We start from the raw sequence: 14172 nt of genomic DNA on the forward strand, positions 1-14172 counted from the left end.
ACTTTCTGTGCGACAAATTCAGACAGGAAAAATCAGTATAAATCCTTAGAAAATTATCCCCCAGTGTCTCCATCTGCTGGCGGTATTGAATAAGCATTGCTGCACTGATGGGGTATGCATTAGACGAAAAAAAAGAAGAAAAAGAAGAATAATACGCCCAGAAAAGAGGCGAAAAGGAGAAAAACGTAAAAAAACGTGAAAAAAATGTAAGAGGAAGAGAAGGGAGAAAAAGGTGGAAATGGGTTTAAAAGTGATTTCGGCGGAGAAATATATATATATATATATATATATATATATATATATATATATATATATTTATACGCGCACACACACACATATATATAAACGTATTCTCCGTTGAGATATTGCAGCCGCTGCTGTGTCCAGGCCCAGGAGCCTTAGCACTGTGCTGTGATGTCACTCAATACCACTGACATCACTAGGTGTAAACAACATCTCTCCTTTGCTGTGTATGTGACTATGGAGCTGTTTGGTGATGTCGTCTATTATGGCCTTCATAGAAGCAACAGGAGATTGTTGCATCCATCTAGAACCCTCAGAACTACAGTGCTATGATGTCACTCACTTCCACAGGCCTTGCAGAGTGTAAACAACAACAACCCAGCTTTGTTGTGTATGTAACCATAGGGATTTGTGATGTCACCTAGAACCTTCACAGCAGCGACAGCTTTATGAGGAGCATCAGCACTGCTCTGCCTGAGCAGAACCATCACCGCCATAGGTTGTCAAATAACCCGGGTTTAACCCACACAGGTAAGTCCAATGGGGTGCAGGCATGTCCTCTATGCTTACAGCTTCCCGTGGGTGTTGGTTTGATACCGTTTGGGGACAGCCAAGGAGGCATCTGCAGGCAACAAAGGTAGGTGTGTGCTTGTGTGTGTTTCCTATGCAGATCCTAAGCCCAGTGTCACATGCAAGTAGGAGGAGTAAGAAGGGTTCCTGGCAAATCCGGGTTATGGATTGCATTTAAAAAGGCCCCGTGGGAGTGCAATGGGCCCCTGTCTTGCTGCTTAGCAATAATGGTATGGGTTTAGGTTCTGCTGTGTGTACTGGTGGTTGACTGCCCCCCAGCCCAGAGTGTGCATGGAAAATTGTCTGGCAGCCTCCCTGACAGCAAGCAGTGATAGTGCCCATGAAGGGCACCTTGTTGGGCCCGCCCCTTTCACGGTTATCGCTTCTCGGCCTTTTGGCTAAGATCAAGTGTAGTATCTGTTCTTATCAGTTTAATATCTGATACGTCCCCTTTCTGGGGACCATATATTAAATGGATTTTTGAGAACGGGGGCCGATTTCGAAGCTTGCTTCCGTCGCCCTATGCATTGACCCGATATGGCAGTATCTTCGGGTACAGTGCACCACCCCCTTACAGGGTTAAAAAGAAAGATTCCTACTTTCATTGCTACCTGCTTGCTGGCTAGCCAGCTAGCCAGCCCTGTGGGCCTTGCTGCTGCTGCAGCCAAAAAACAAAAGGTGGTGCTGCTGCTGCTTCTGCTGCTTCTGCTTCTGCTTGTGTCTGGCCGCTGTTGGAGCGTCCAGGCACAGGACTTCTGCTGCTGCTGACTAAATGGCCTCCTTAATTGGATCATTTGAGTAGCCAGCACACCTGTGCAGGTAGGGCATGACATGATAGGCAGCTGCCTTGATAGCGGGTGGGTGCTGAATGTTCCTAATTGACAAAATAAGATTAATGCTTATGAAGAAATATAAAATCTCATCCCTTCCCCAATATCGCGCCACACCCCTACCCCTTAATTCCCTGGTTGAACTTGATGGACATATGTCTTTTTTCGACCGTACTAACTATGTAACTATGTAACATAACATGGGGGGGGGGGTCTCCTGGCTGTTCACACAGGTGTGTCATTGCTGTACATTGACCATGCATTGCTTCTGTGGTATTGCAAAGGCAAAGACAAATGCTTCCAGCCATCCATTGCACTAATGGATTGGTCATCAGCTGGCTGTCTATGTCCCGCATCAATATAGACCAAAGTACAGAGGGTTAGGCTATGCTATTGTGCACCTACCTGATGCATCAGAAGGTGCGAGGCCCTTGCTAAATTCTGTGCACAGACTTTGAGATCTATACTTTAGACTGTATCTAAACCTGCTCCAACATGGACTGACATTCTGGCCTACTTTCAGCCGATGCGACTTGTCTGTCGCTGAACAGTCGCTTTTTATGTATTCAGCACCTATGTATAATGTTGTAAAAATGCTCTAGAAGCTAAAGTCGCAGAAATGTCACACATATTTGGCCTGCAACTTTCTGTGCGACAAATTCAGACAGGAAAAATCAGTATAAATCCATAGAAAATTATCCCCCAGTGTCTCCATCTGCTGGCGGTATTGAATAAGCATTGCTGCACTGATGGGGTATGCATTAGACGAAAAAAAAGAAGAATAATACGCCCAGAAAAGAGGCGAAAAGGAGAAAAACGTAAAAAAACGTGAAAAAAAAGTAAGAGGAAGAGAAGGGAAAAAAAGGTGGAAATGGGTTTAAAAGTGATTTCGGCGGAGAAATATATATATATATATATATATATATATATATATATATATATATGCGCACACACACACATATATATAAACGTATTCTCTGTTGAGATATTGCAGCCGCTGCTGTGTCCAGGCCCAGGAGCCTTAGCACTGTGCTGTGATGTCACTCAATACCACTGACATCACTAGGTGTAAACAACATCTCTCCTTTGCTGTGTATGTGACTATGGAGCTGTTTGGTGATGTCGTCTATTATGGCCTTCATAGAAGCAACAGGAGATTGTTGCATCCATCTAGAACCCTCAGAACTACAGTGCTATGATGTCACTCACTTCCACAGGCCTTGCAGAGTGTAAACAACAACAACCCAGCTTTGTTGTGTATGTAACCATAGGGATTTGTGATGTCACCTAGAACCTTCACAGCAGCGACAGCTTTATGAGGAGCATCAGCACTGCTCTGCCTGAGCAGAACCATCACCGCCATAGGTTGTCAAATAACCCGGGTTTAACCCACACAGGTAAGTCCAATGGGGTGCAGGCATGTCCTCTATGCTTACAGCTTCCCGTGGGTGTTGGTTTGATACCGTTTGGGGACAGCCAAGGAGGCATCTGCAGGCAACAAAGGTAGGTGTGTGCTTGTGTGTGTGTTTCCTATGCAGATCCTAAGCCCAGTGTCACATGCAAGTAGGAGGAGTAAGAAGGGTTCCTGGCAAATCCGGGTTATGGATTGCATTTAAAAAGGCCCCGTGGGAGTGCAATGGGCCCCTGTCTTGCTGCTTAGCAATAATGGTATGGGTTTAGGTTCTGCTGTGTGTACTGGTGGTTGACTGCCCCCCAGCCCAGAGTGTGCATGGAAAATTGTCTGGCAGCCTCCCTGACAGCAAGCAGTGATAGTGCCCATGAAGGGCACCTTGTTGGGCCCGCCCCTTTCACGGTTATCGCTTCTCGGCCTTTTGGCTAAGATCAAGTGTAGTATCTGTTCTTATCAGTTTAATATCTGATACGTCCCCTATCTGGGGACCATATATTAAATGGATTTTTGAGAACGGGGGCCGATTTCGAAGCTTGCTTCCGTCGCCCTATGCATTGACCCGATATGGCAGTATCTTCGGGTACAGTGCACCACCCCCTTACAGGGTTAAAAAGAAAGATTCCTACTTTCATTGCTACCTGCTTGCTGGCTAGCCAGCTAGCCAGCCCTGTGGGCCTTGCTGCTGCTGCAGCCAAAAAACAAAAGGTGGTGCTGCTGCTGCTTCTGCTGCTTCTGCTTCTGCTTGTGTCTGGCCGCTGTTGGAGCGTCCAGGCACAGGACTTCTGCTGCTGCTGACTAAATGGCCTCCTTAATTGGATCATTTGAGTAGCCAGCACACCTGTGCAGGTAGGGCATGACATGATAGGCAGCTGCCTTGATAGCGGGTGGGTGCTGAATGTTCCTAATTGACAAAATAAGATTAATGCTTATGAAGAAATATAAAATCTCATCCCTTCCCCAATATCGCGCCACACCCCTACCCCTTAATTCCCTGGTTGAACTTGATGGACATATGTCTTTTTTCGACCGTACTAACTATGTAACTATGTAACATAACATGGGGGGGGGAGGGGGGGGGGTCTCCTGGCTGTTCACACAGGTGTGTCATTGCTGTACATTGACCATGCATTGCTTCTGTGGTATTGCAAAGGCAAAGACAAATGCTTCCAGCCATCCATTGCACTAATGGATTGGTCATCAGCTGGCTGTCTATGTCCCGCATCAATATAGACCAAAGTACAGAGGGTTAGGCTATGCTATTGTGCACCTACCTGATGCATCAGAAGGTGCGAGGCCCTTGCTAAATTCTGTGCACAGACTTTGAGATCTATACTTTAGACTGTATCTAAACCTGCTCCAACATGGACTGACATTCTGGCCTACTTTCAGCCGATGCGACTTGTCTGTCGCTGAACAGTCGCTTTTTATGTATTCAGCACCTATGTATAATGTTGTAAAAATGCTCTAGAAGCTAAAGTCGCAGAAATGTCACACATATTTGGCCTGCAACTTTCTGTGCGACAAATTCAGACAGGAAAAATCAGTATAAATCCTTAGAAAATTATCCCCCAGTGTCTCCATCTGCTGGCGGTATTGAATAAGCATTGCTGCACTGATGGGGTATGCATTAGACGAAAAAAAAGAAGAAAAAGAAGAATAATACGCCCAGAAAAGAGGCGAAAAGGAGAAAAACGTAAAAAAACGTGAAAAAAAAGTAAGAGGAAGAGAAGGGAAAAAAAGGTGGAAATGGGTTTAAAAGTGATTTCGGCGGAGAAATATATATATATATATATATATATATATATATATATATATATATACGCGCACACACACACATATATATAAACGTATTCTCCGTTGAGATATTGCAGCCGCTGCTGTGTCCAGGCCCAGGAGCCTTAGCACTGTGCTGTGATGTCACTCAATACCACTGACATCACTAGGTGTAAACAACATCTCTCCTTTGCTGTGTATGTGACTATGGAGCTGTTTGGTGATGTCGTCTATTATGGCCTTCATAGAAGCAACAGGAGATTGTTGCATCCATCTAGAACCCTCAGAACTACAGTGCTATGATGTCACTCACTTCCACAGGCCTTGCAGAGTGTAAACAACAACAACCCAGCTTTGTTGTGTATGTAACCATAGGGATTTGTGATGTCACCTAGAACCTTCACAGCAGCGACAGCTTTATGAGGAGCATCAGCACTGCTCTGCCTGAGCAGAACCATCACCGCCATAGGTTGTCAAATAACCCGGGTTTAACCCACACAGGTAAGTCCAATGGGGTGCAGGCATGTCCTCTATGCTTACAGCTTCCCGTGGGTGTTGGTTTGATACCGTTTGGGGACAGCCAAGGAGGCATCTGCAGGCAACAAAGGTAGGTGTGTGCTTGTGTGTGTGTTTCCTATGCAGATCCTAAGCCCAGTGTCACATGCAAGTAGGAGGAGTAAGAAGGGTTCCTGGCAAATCCGGGTTATGGATTGCATTTAAAAAGGCCCCGTGGGAGTGCAATGGGCCCCTGTCTTGCTGCTTAGCAATAATGGTATGGGTTTAGGTTCTGCTGTGTGTACTGGTGGTTGACTGCCCCCCAGCCCAGAGTGTGCATGGAAAATTGTCTGGCAGCCTCCCTGACAGCAAGCAGTGATAGTGCCCATGAAGGGCACCTTGTTGGGCCCGCCCCTTTCACGGTTATCGCTTCTCGGCCTTTTGGCTAAGATCAAGTGTAGTATCTGTTCTTATCAGTTTAATATCTGATACGTCCCCTATCTGGGGACCATATATTAAATGGATTTTTGAGAACGGGGGCCGATTTCGAAGCTTGCTTCCGTCGCCCTATGCATTGACCCGATATGGCAGTTTCTTCGGGTACAGTGCACCACCCCCTTACAGGGTTAAAAAGAAAGATTCCTACTTTCATTGCTACCTGCTTGCTGGCTAGCCAGCTAGCCAGCCCTGTGGGCCTTGCTGCTGCTGCAGCCAAAAAACAAAAGGTGGTGCTGCTGCTGCTTCTGCTGCTTCTGCTTCTGCTTGTGTCTGGCCGCTGTTGGAGCGTCCAGGCACAGGACTTCTGCTGCTGCTGACTAAATGGCCTCCTTAATTGGATCATTTGAGTAGCCAGCACACCTGTGCAGGTAGGGCATGACATGATAGGCAGCTGCCTTGATAGCGGGTGGGTGCTGAATGTTCCTAATTGACAAAATAAGATTAATGCTTATGAAGAAATATAAAATCTCATCCCTTCCCCAATATCGCGCCACACCCCTACCCCTTAATTCCCTGGTTGAACTTGATGGACATATGTCTTTTTTCGACCGTACTAACTATGTAACTATGTAACATAACATGGGGGGGGGGGGGGGTCTCCTGGCTGTTCACACAGGTGTGTCATTGCTGTACATTGACCATGCATTGCTTCTGTGGTATTGCAAAGGCAAAGACAAATGCTTCCAGCCATCCATTGCACTAATGGATTGGTCATCAGCTGGCTGTCTATGTCCCGCATCAATATAGACCAAAGTACAGAGGGTTAGGCTATGCTATTGTGCACCTACCTGATGCATCAGAAGGTGCGAGGCCCTTGCTAAATTCTGTGCACAGACTTTGAGATCTATACTTTAGACTGTATCTAAACCTGCTCCAACATGGACTGACATTCTGGCCTACTTTCAGCCGATGCGACTTGTCTGTCGCTGAACAGTCGCTTTTTATGTATTCAGCACCTATGTATAATGTTGTAAAAATGCTCTAGAAGCTAAAGTCGCAGAAATGTCACACATATTTGGCCTGCAACTTTCTGTGCGACAAATTCAGACAGGAAAAATCAGTATAAATCCTTAGAAAATTATCCCCCAGTGTCTCCATCTGCTGGCGGTATTGAATAAGCATTGCTGCACTGATGGGGTATGCATTAGACGAAAAAAAAGAAGAAAAAGAAGAATAATACGCCCAGAAAAGAGGCGAAAAGGAGAAAAACGTAAAAAAACGTGAAAAAAAAGTAAGAGGAAGAGAAGGGAAAAAAAGGTGGAAATGGGTTTAAAAGTGATTTCGGCGGAGAAATATATATATATATATATATATATATATATATACGCGCACACACACACATATATATAAACGTATTCTCCGTTGAGATATTGCAGCCGCTGCTGTGTCCAGGCCCAGGAGCCTTAGCACTGTGCTGTGATGTCACTCAATACCACTGACATCACTAGGTGTAAACAACATCTCTCCTTTGCTGTGTATGTGACTATGGAGCTGTTTGGTGATGTCGTCTATTATGGCCTTCATAGAAGCAACAGGAGATTGTTGCATCCATCTAGAACCCTCAGAACTACAGTGCTATGATGTCACTCACTTCCACAGGCCTTGCAGAGTGTAAACAACAACAACCCAGCTTTGTTGTGTATGTAACCATAGGGATTTGTGATGTCACCTAGAACCTTCACAGCAGCGACAGCTTTATGAGGAGCATCAGCACTGCTCTGCCTGAGCAGAACCATCACCGCCATAGGTTGTCAAATAACCCGGGTTTAACCCACACAGGTAAGTCCAATGGGGTGCAGGCATGTCCTCTATGCTTACAGCTTCCCGTGGGTGTTGGTTTGATACCGTTTGGGGACAGCCAAGGAGGCATCTGCAGGCAACAAAGGTAGGTGTGTGCTTGTGTGTGTGTTTCCTATGCAGATCCTAAGCCCAGTGTCACATGCAAGTAGGAGGAGTAAGAAGGGTTCCTGGCAAATCCGGGTTATGGATTGCATTTAAAAAGGCCCCGTGGGAGTGCAATGGGCCCCTGTCTTGCTGCTTAGCAATAATGGTATGGGTTTAGGTTCTGCTGTGTGTACTGGTGGTTGACTGCCCCCCAGCCCAGAGTGTGCATGGAAAATTGTCTGGCAGCCTCCCTGACAGCAAGCAGTGATAGTGCCCATGAAGGGCACCTTGTTGGGCCCGCCCCTTTCACGGTTATCGCTTCTCGGCCTTTTGGCTAAGATCAAGTGTAGTATCTGTTCTTATCAGTTTAATATCTGATACGTCCCCTATATGGGGACCATATATTAAATGGATTTTTGAGAACGGGGGCCGATTTCGAAGCTTGCTTCCGTCGCCCTATGCATTGACCCGATATGGCAGTATCTTCGGGTACAGTGCACCACCCCCTTACAGGGTTAAAAAGAAAGATTCCTACTTTCATTGCTACCTGCTTGCTGGCTAGCCAGCTAGCCAGCCCTGTGGGCCTTGCTGCTGCTGCAGCCAAAAAACAAAAGGTGGTGCTGCTGCTGCTTCTGCTGCTTCTGCTTCTGCTTGTGTCTGGCCGCTGTTGGAGCGTCCAGGCACAGGACTTCTGCTGCTGCTGACTAAATGGCCTCCTTAATTGGATCATTTGAGTAGCCAGCACACCTGTGCAGGTAGGGCATGACATGATAGGCAGCTGCCTTGATAGCGGGTGGGTGCTGAATGTTCCTAATTGACAAAATAAGATTAATGCTTATGAAGAAATATAAAATCTCATCCCTTCCCCAATATCGCGCCACACCCCTACCCCTTAATTCCCTGGTTGAACTTGATGGACATATGTCTTTTTTCGACCGTACTAACTATGTAACTATGTAACATAACATGGGGGGGGGGGGGGGTCTCCTGGCTGTTCACACAGGTGTGTCATTGCTGTACATTGACCATGCATTGCTTCTGTGGTATTGCAAAGGCAAAGACAAATGCTTCCAGCCATCCATTGCACTAATGGATTGGTCATCAGCTGGCTGTCTATGTCCCGCATCAATATAGACCAAAGTACAGAGGGTTAGGCTATGCTATTGTGCACCTACCTGATGCATCAGAAGGTGCGAGGCCCTTGCTAAATTCTGTGCACAGACTTTGAGATCTATACTTTAGACTGTATCTAAACCTGCTCCAACATGGACTGACATTCTGGCCTACTTTCAGCCGATGCGACTTGTCTGTCGCTGAACAGTCGCTTTTTATGTATTCAGCACCTATGTATAATGTTGTAAAAATGCTCTAGAAGCTAAAGTCGCAGAAATGTCACACATATTTGGCCTGCAACTTTCTGTGCGACAAATTCAGACAGGAAAAATCAGTATAAATCCTTAGAAAATTATCCCCCAGTGTCTCCATCTGCTGGCGGTATTGAATAAGCATTGCTGCACTGATGGGGTATGCATTAGACGAAAAAAAAGAAGAAAAAGAAGAATAATACGCCCAGAAAAGAGGCGAAAAGGAGAAAAACGTAAAAAAACGTGAAAAAAAAGTAAGAGGAAGAGAAGGGAAAAAAAGGTGGAAATGGGTTTAAAAGTGATTTCGGCGGAGAAATATATATATATATATATATATATATATATATATATATATACGCGCACACACACACATATATATAAACGTATTCTCCGTTGAGATATTGCAGCCGCTGCTGTGTCCAGGCCCAGGAGCCTTAGCACTGTGCTGTGATGTCACTCAATACCACTGACATCACTAGGTGTAAACAACATCTCTCCTTTGCTGTGTATGTGACTATGGAGCTGTTTGGTGATGTCGTCTATTATGGCCTTCATAGAAGCAACAGGAGATTGTTGCATCCATCTAGAACCCTCAGAACTACAGTGCTATGATGTCACTCACTTCCACAGGCCTTGCAGAGTGTAAACAACAACAACCCAGCTTTGTTGTGTATGTAATCATAGGGATTTGTGATGTCACCTAGAACCTTCACAGCAGCGACAGCTTTATGAGGAGCATCAGCACTGCTCTGCCTGAGCAGAACCATCACCGCCATAGGTTGTCAAATAACCCGGGTTTAACCCACACAGGTAAGTCCAATGGGGTGCAGGCATGTCCTCTATGCTTACAGCTTCCCGTGGGTGTTGGTTTGATACCGTTTGGGGACAGCCAAGGAGGCATCTGCAGGCAACAAAGGTAGGTGTGTGCTTGTGTGTGTGTTTCCTATGCAGATCCTAAGCCCAGTGTCACATGCAAGTAGGAGGAGTAAGAAGGGTTCCTGGCAAATCCGGGTTATGGATTGCATTTAAAAAGGCCCCGTGGGAGTGCAATGGGCCCCTGTCTTGCTGCTTAGCAATAATGGTATGGGTTTAGGTTCTGCTGTGTGTACTGGTGGTTGACTGCCCCCCAGCCCAGAGTGTGCATGGAAAATTGTCTGGCAGCCTCCCTGACAGCAAGCAGTGATAGTGCCCATGAAGGGCACCTTGTTGGGCCCGCCCCTTTCACGGTTATCGCTTCTCGGCCTTTTGGCTAAGATCAAGTGTAGTATCTGCATTTGGTCTGGTCGGAAGGTGTCTGTGGTACCCCGCTTCTCGGCCTTGGGGGATTGTCTCTCCTTACGGAGGGACTTCACCCCCTTGCTGCTATTGGGGAGCGGGCTTAGTCCACGGACAACGGGTTGCGATCCCCCTGTCTCTGGGACCTTGTGTCTCAGAAGGCATTTTCGGTACGTTGAGCGTTACCTGTAGCTTCGGAAGCACCTAGGGTACCCCCGACCTCTGCCTTGGGTAAGGGTTCCGCTTTTATAGCGGGATTCCGAGCCCCTGCTGCTATTGGGGAAGGGGCTTAGTCCCTGGGTGTGGAAGATGCCGTTCTCCTGGGCTTTCCCCTCTGGGGAAATGTCGATGCGAAATACCATCCGCATAGAGGTGTCGGAGAGCCATCGTCAGTTGAAGAACCTCCGCTTCATTGCGGAGGTGATTCTTCTTGACTACTTCCGCCTCAATAGGGAGGACATCCTGTGTCTAAATGACCAGGAAAGCCGTGGCCTGTATACCGTCACCTTCACGGCCACGGCGTGTTGCGATAACATCTATGCAACCTTGTCTGGTGCGGACCAGAGGGACGATCGACTCGACGGTCTTTCGTTCCAGTTCCTCTATGGTGAGGAACATATACCGTTGGTGGTGGCTATGCACAGCCCTCATGTGACCACGGAGGATATAGCCACTTTTCTTCGGCGATACTGCGAAGTTGTGCGATTCGCAAACAAAATCTTGAACTCCGTGCGGTTCTGGAACGGCAAGAGGAAGTTCTGGGTCAAGCTCCGTAAGGATCCCGGTGGTATTGGGGGTCTTTGCCATCCGCCCCCAAATTTTGCCATCGGGAGAGTTCGGGGCTTCCTGTTCTATCCTCAAATGCCTATGTATTGCCGAAATTGCTTGAGGTTTGGCCACACCCAGGAGACCTGCGGCGCGGAGCGTGTGATTCGCTGCAATAGGTGTGGCCAAGAAGGTCACATAGCCTCAAGATGTAGCCATACGATAAGGTGCAACCTCTGCGGAGAGGAAAATCACGATTTTAATTCCTGTCCCCATAAAGCAAAAACTACGATGGGTGGGTCAAGGCTGGGCCCACCCAAAGAGGGGACAGGACAAAAGACGTCCTTTTTTAAGATGCCCAAACCCCAGATGGCAGGTACTGATGGGTCCAGGCCCAAGACCTCTGGTGCTCCATCGGGGGGCCCACCGGTGGTAGTGCTAGGGGGAGGCCATGGGGATTCCACGAAGCCCGGGCGGGTGATCGAGTTTACTGCCCGGGAAATTGAAAGACGTCGATCGACTTCCTACCTGGCTCAAGAGCCCGCCGAAACTTCTGAAGGGGGCTCACCTGTGGCGGGTGGCAGCCGACGGGCCTCGGTGGGGGCAGAGGTGGACCCAAAATTGCAGCATAAGCCAGGTACTGGCTTGGCCCAGGGTCGCCCTGCTCCGGACGAAGAGGCCCCGGTGAAAGCCCGCCGGAAGGGGAGCCAGGTGGCCAGGTCTGAGCCTGGTCCTGTTACTCCGCCTATACAGGACAGGGCCAAGAAGACAAGTGGCGCCAAACCAGGGTTTGCTGCCCCGCCAGCAGTGGACCCGGTGGGTAAAACTGGCCATCGTCGATCGATGGGGAAGTTGGAGCAACAGTCCTCAGCAACGCTTGCTGGGGAACAAGCGATGAAAACTTCCCAAGGTAGCGGCAAAGGTTCCGGAAAAGAGGCCTCACAGGCCCCTGTGCAGCAGTTCCAGTCGTCAAAAGATGAAAGAAGACGCAGATCCATCAGCCGGGGGCCAGAGATTACATCGAGTGAGAGCAACACAGAGGATATGGATAGCAGTGTGACATTTAAAAGACAAAGAGAAGAAGAAGAGGAAGACATTCAAAGGAAAGCGGCGTGCCGTAGTTCGGACGAGAGCGAGCTCAGGGTCGGGGCATCATCGATCTCAAGCTCCGACCCTCAGAACATCAAGGAGCTGATGACCCCGCAGGCGGGGGATGACGGTACGCAGCTTATTATTGACTTTGATTCTCCAAGCACGGACTCTCCATAAACTATGCCTATCCCTGTAAAAATTGCCTCACTCAATGTGAGGTCCTTAAAGAGCCCTGATCGCAGGGCTGCTTTATTTTCTTATCTAGAGACATGTGACTTTGACCTTTGCCTGCTACAAGAATGTGGAATCCCTAGTAAAATGGACTATAAAGACTTAAAAGAAGACTGGAAGCTGGGCCCATCCATATGGTCCGGTGCAAATGACTGTCGTTCTGTGGGTGTTGGGCTGCTCTGCCGAGGCCAGTCCTTTTCTGTTCATACAGTAACTGAGATTGTGCCTGGCAGAGCTCTTTTAATTCATCTATATTTTAATGGACTTTTAATTCGTGTTTTAAATGTGTATGCCCCTCCTGATAAACAGGAGCGGGCAGAACTATTTGAAATTTTACCACTGTTTTGTGTTGGGTCTTCCCCCCTGCTGGTGGGAGGTGATTTTAACTGCATACGTGATGGGGAACACCGGCAGGGTGGGGATATTAATCGTAAAGACCGCACTTCTTACCTGCTTAAAAATGTTATTGATGATTTTAATTTGAAAGATTGCTGGAAGGATCTCTTGCCGGAGGACCCGGGCGCCACATGGTCCAATGGAAGAGTGAGCTCCAGAATCGATTTTATTTTTTCCTCTAGAGCTTTTAAACCCCTGAAATGCACGCTCGAGCAGAATATCTTCTCTGATCATAAGCTCCTCTTGGTGGGCCTGGAGCTAGAGGGGGAGCAAAAAGCAAAAAGGGGCCTCTGGAGATTAAACACCACACTCCTAGAGGACCCTGAGATAAAAGAGGAGTTTGTGCGGACCTACCAATGCTGGCAATCACAAAGAAAACCCCACGAGCCTATGCTGCACTGGTGGGAGGGCACCAAATCTAAAATCAGATTTTTTTTTATCAAAGCAGGTAAGAAGAAGGCAAAAATGGAAAAACAGTGGTTTTATGTTCTTAACATGCGTTTAAATGTACTTTTTAAATTGAAAGAAGCTGGTATGGATGTAGAAAATGATATTTTAAACCTTAAAACTGAAATAAAACATGCCATAGAAAAGAAAGGGAAACAAATCATTTTTAACTCACATGTGCAGCACCTGGAGGAGGGCGAGAAATGTTCCCGTTTCTTTTTTAAAAAAGTGATGAATAGGAGGGATATCATCCAAAACCTTGAGGGTGAATCCACTCCAAAAGGCATGTTAGATGCAGTTTTTAACTTCTACCAGCTTCTTTTTAATAAGAAAGATCTTAATCCATCCTTTTTAGAACATGTTCTTAATTCCCTTGATTTTAAGCTAGATGTTTTAGACCAGGAGGTTTTATCCCGTGATCTTAACTTAGATGAACTTTTATTTGTTTTTAAAAGTTTTTCTAGTGGGAAGGCCCCTGGGGAAGATGGTTTACCCATCGAATTTTATTTAGCTTTTTGGGATATTTTAAAGGATGATATGGTTTTATTGTATAAAGAAACTTTTATTGTTAATGAACTTCCCCCTTCCTGGAGGAGGGGGATTGTATCATTACTTTTTAAAAAGGGTGAAAAGGATATGCTAAAAAATTGGCGCCCCATCACACTTTTAAATGTCGATTATAAAGTTTTAGCCAAGTTATTAGCTGTCCGTTTTAAACCTTTTATTCATAAATTAATTCACCCAAATCAGGTTTGTGGGGTACCTGGAAGGTCTATAGCTGAATCCCTAAATATTTTAAGAGATGTTTTATGGTATTTTAAGGATAGAAATCAAACTGTAGCAATTTTATCCTTAGACTTTGAAAAAGCCTTTGATAGGGTCTCCCATGAATACCTGT

The 14172-nt window shown here is 46.6% G+C and overlaps 4 non-coding genes and 1 pseudogene across 4 annotated transcripts; all 5 read left to right on the top strand.

Annotated features, from left to right (window-relative positions):
* Positions 1-1191: 1191 nt before the first annotated feature.
* On the top strand, positions 1192-1382 carry LOC130300073 (U2 spliceosomal RNA). The gene has a single exon (XR_008851088.1). It is a non-coding gene; the product is annotated as a U2 spliceosomal RNA (small nuclear RNA).
* Positions 1383-3459: 2077 nt separating this feature from the next.
* Positions 3460-3650, top strand: LOC130300052 (U2 spliceosomal RNA). Its single transcript, XR_008851067.1, has one exon. It is a non-coding gene; the product is annotated as a U2 spliceosomal RNA (small nuclear RNA).
* Positions 3651-5747: 2097 nt separating this feature from the next.
* Positions 5748-5938, top strand: LOC130300061 (U2 spliceosomal RNA). The gene has a single exon (XR_008851076.1). It is a non-coding gene; the product is annotated as a U2 spliceosomal RNA (small nuclear RNA).
* Positions 5939-8018: 2080 nt separating this feature from the next.
* Positions 8019-8209, top strand: LOC130300057 (U2 spliceosomal RNA). The gene has a single exon (XR_008851072.1). It is a non-coding gene; the product is annotated as a U2 spliceosomal RNA (small nuclear RNA).
* Positions 8210-10297: 2088 nt separating this feature from the next.
* Positions 10298-10515, top strand: LOC130300145 (U2 spliceosomal RNA; annotated as a pseudogene).
* The last annotated feature ends 3657 nt before the right edge of the window (positions 10516-14172 follow it).

The sequence above is a fragment of the Hyla sarda genome, unplaced genomic scaffold (assembly GCF_029499605.1).
Source record: "Hyla sarda isolate aHylSar1 unplaced genomic scaffold, aHylSar1.hap1 scaffold_107, whole genome shotgun sequence".
Taxonomy (NCBI): Eukaryota; Metazoa; Chordata; class Amphibia; order Anura; family Hylidae; genus Hyla; species Hyla sarda.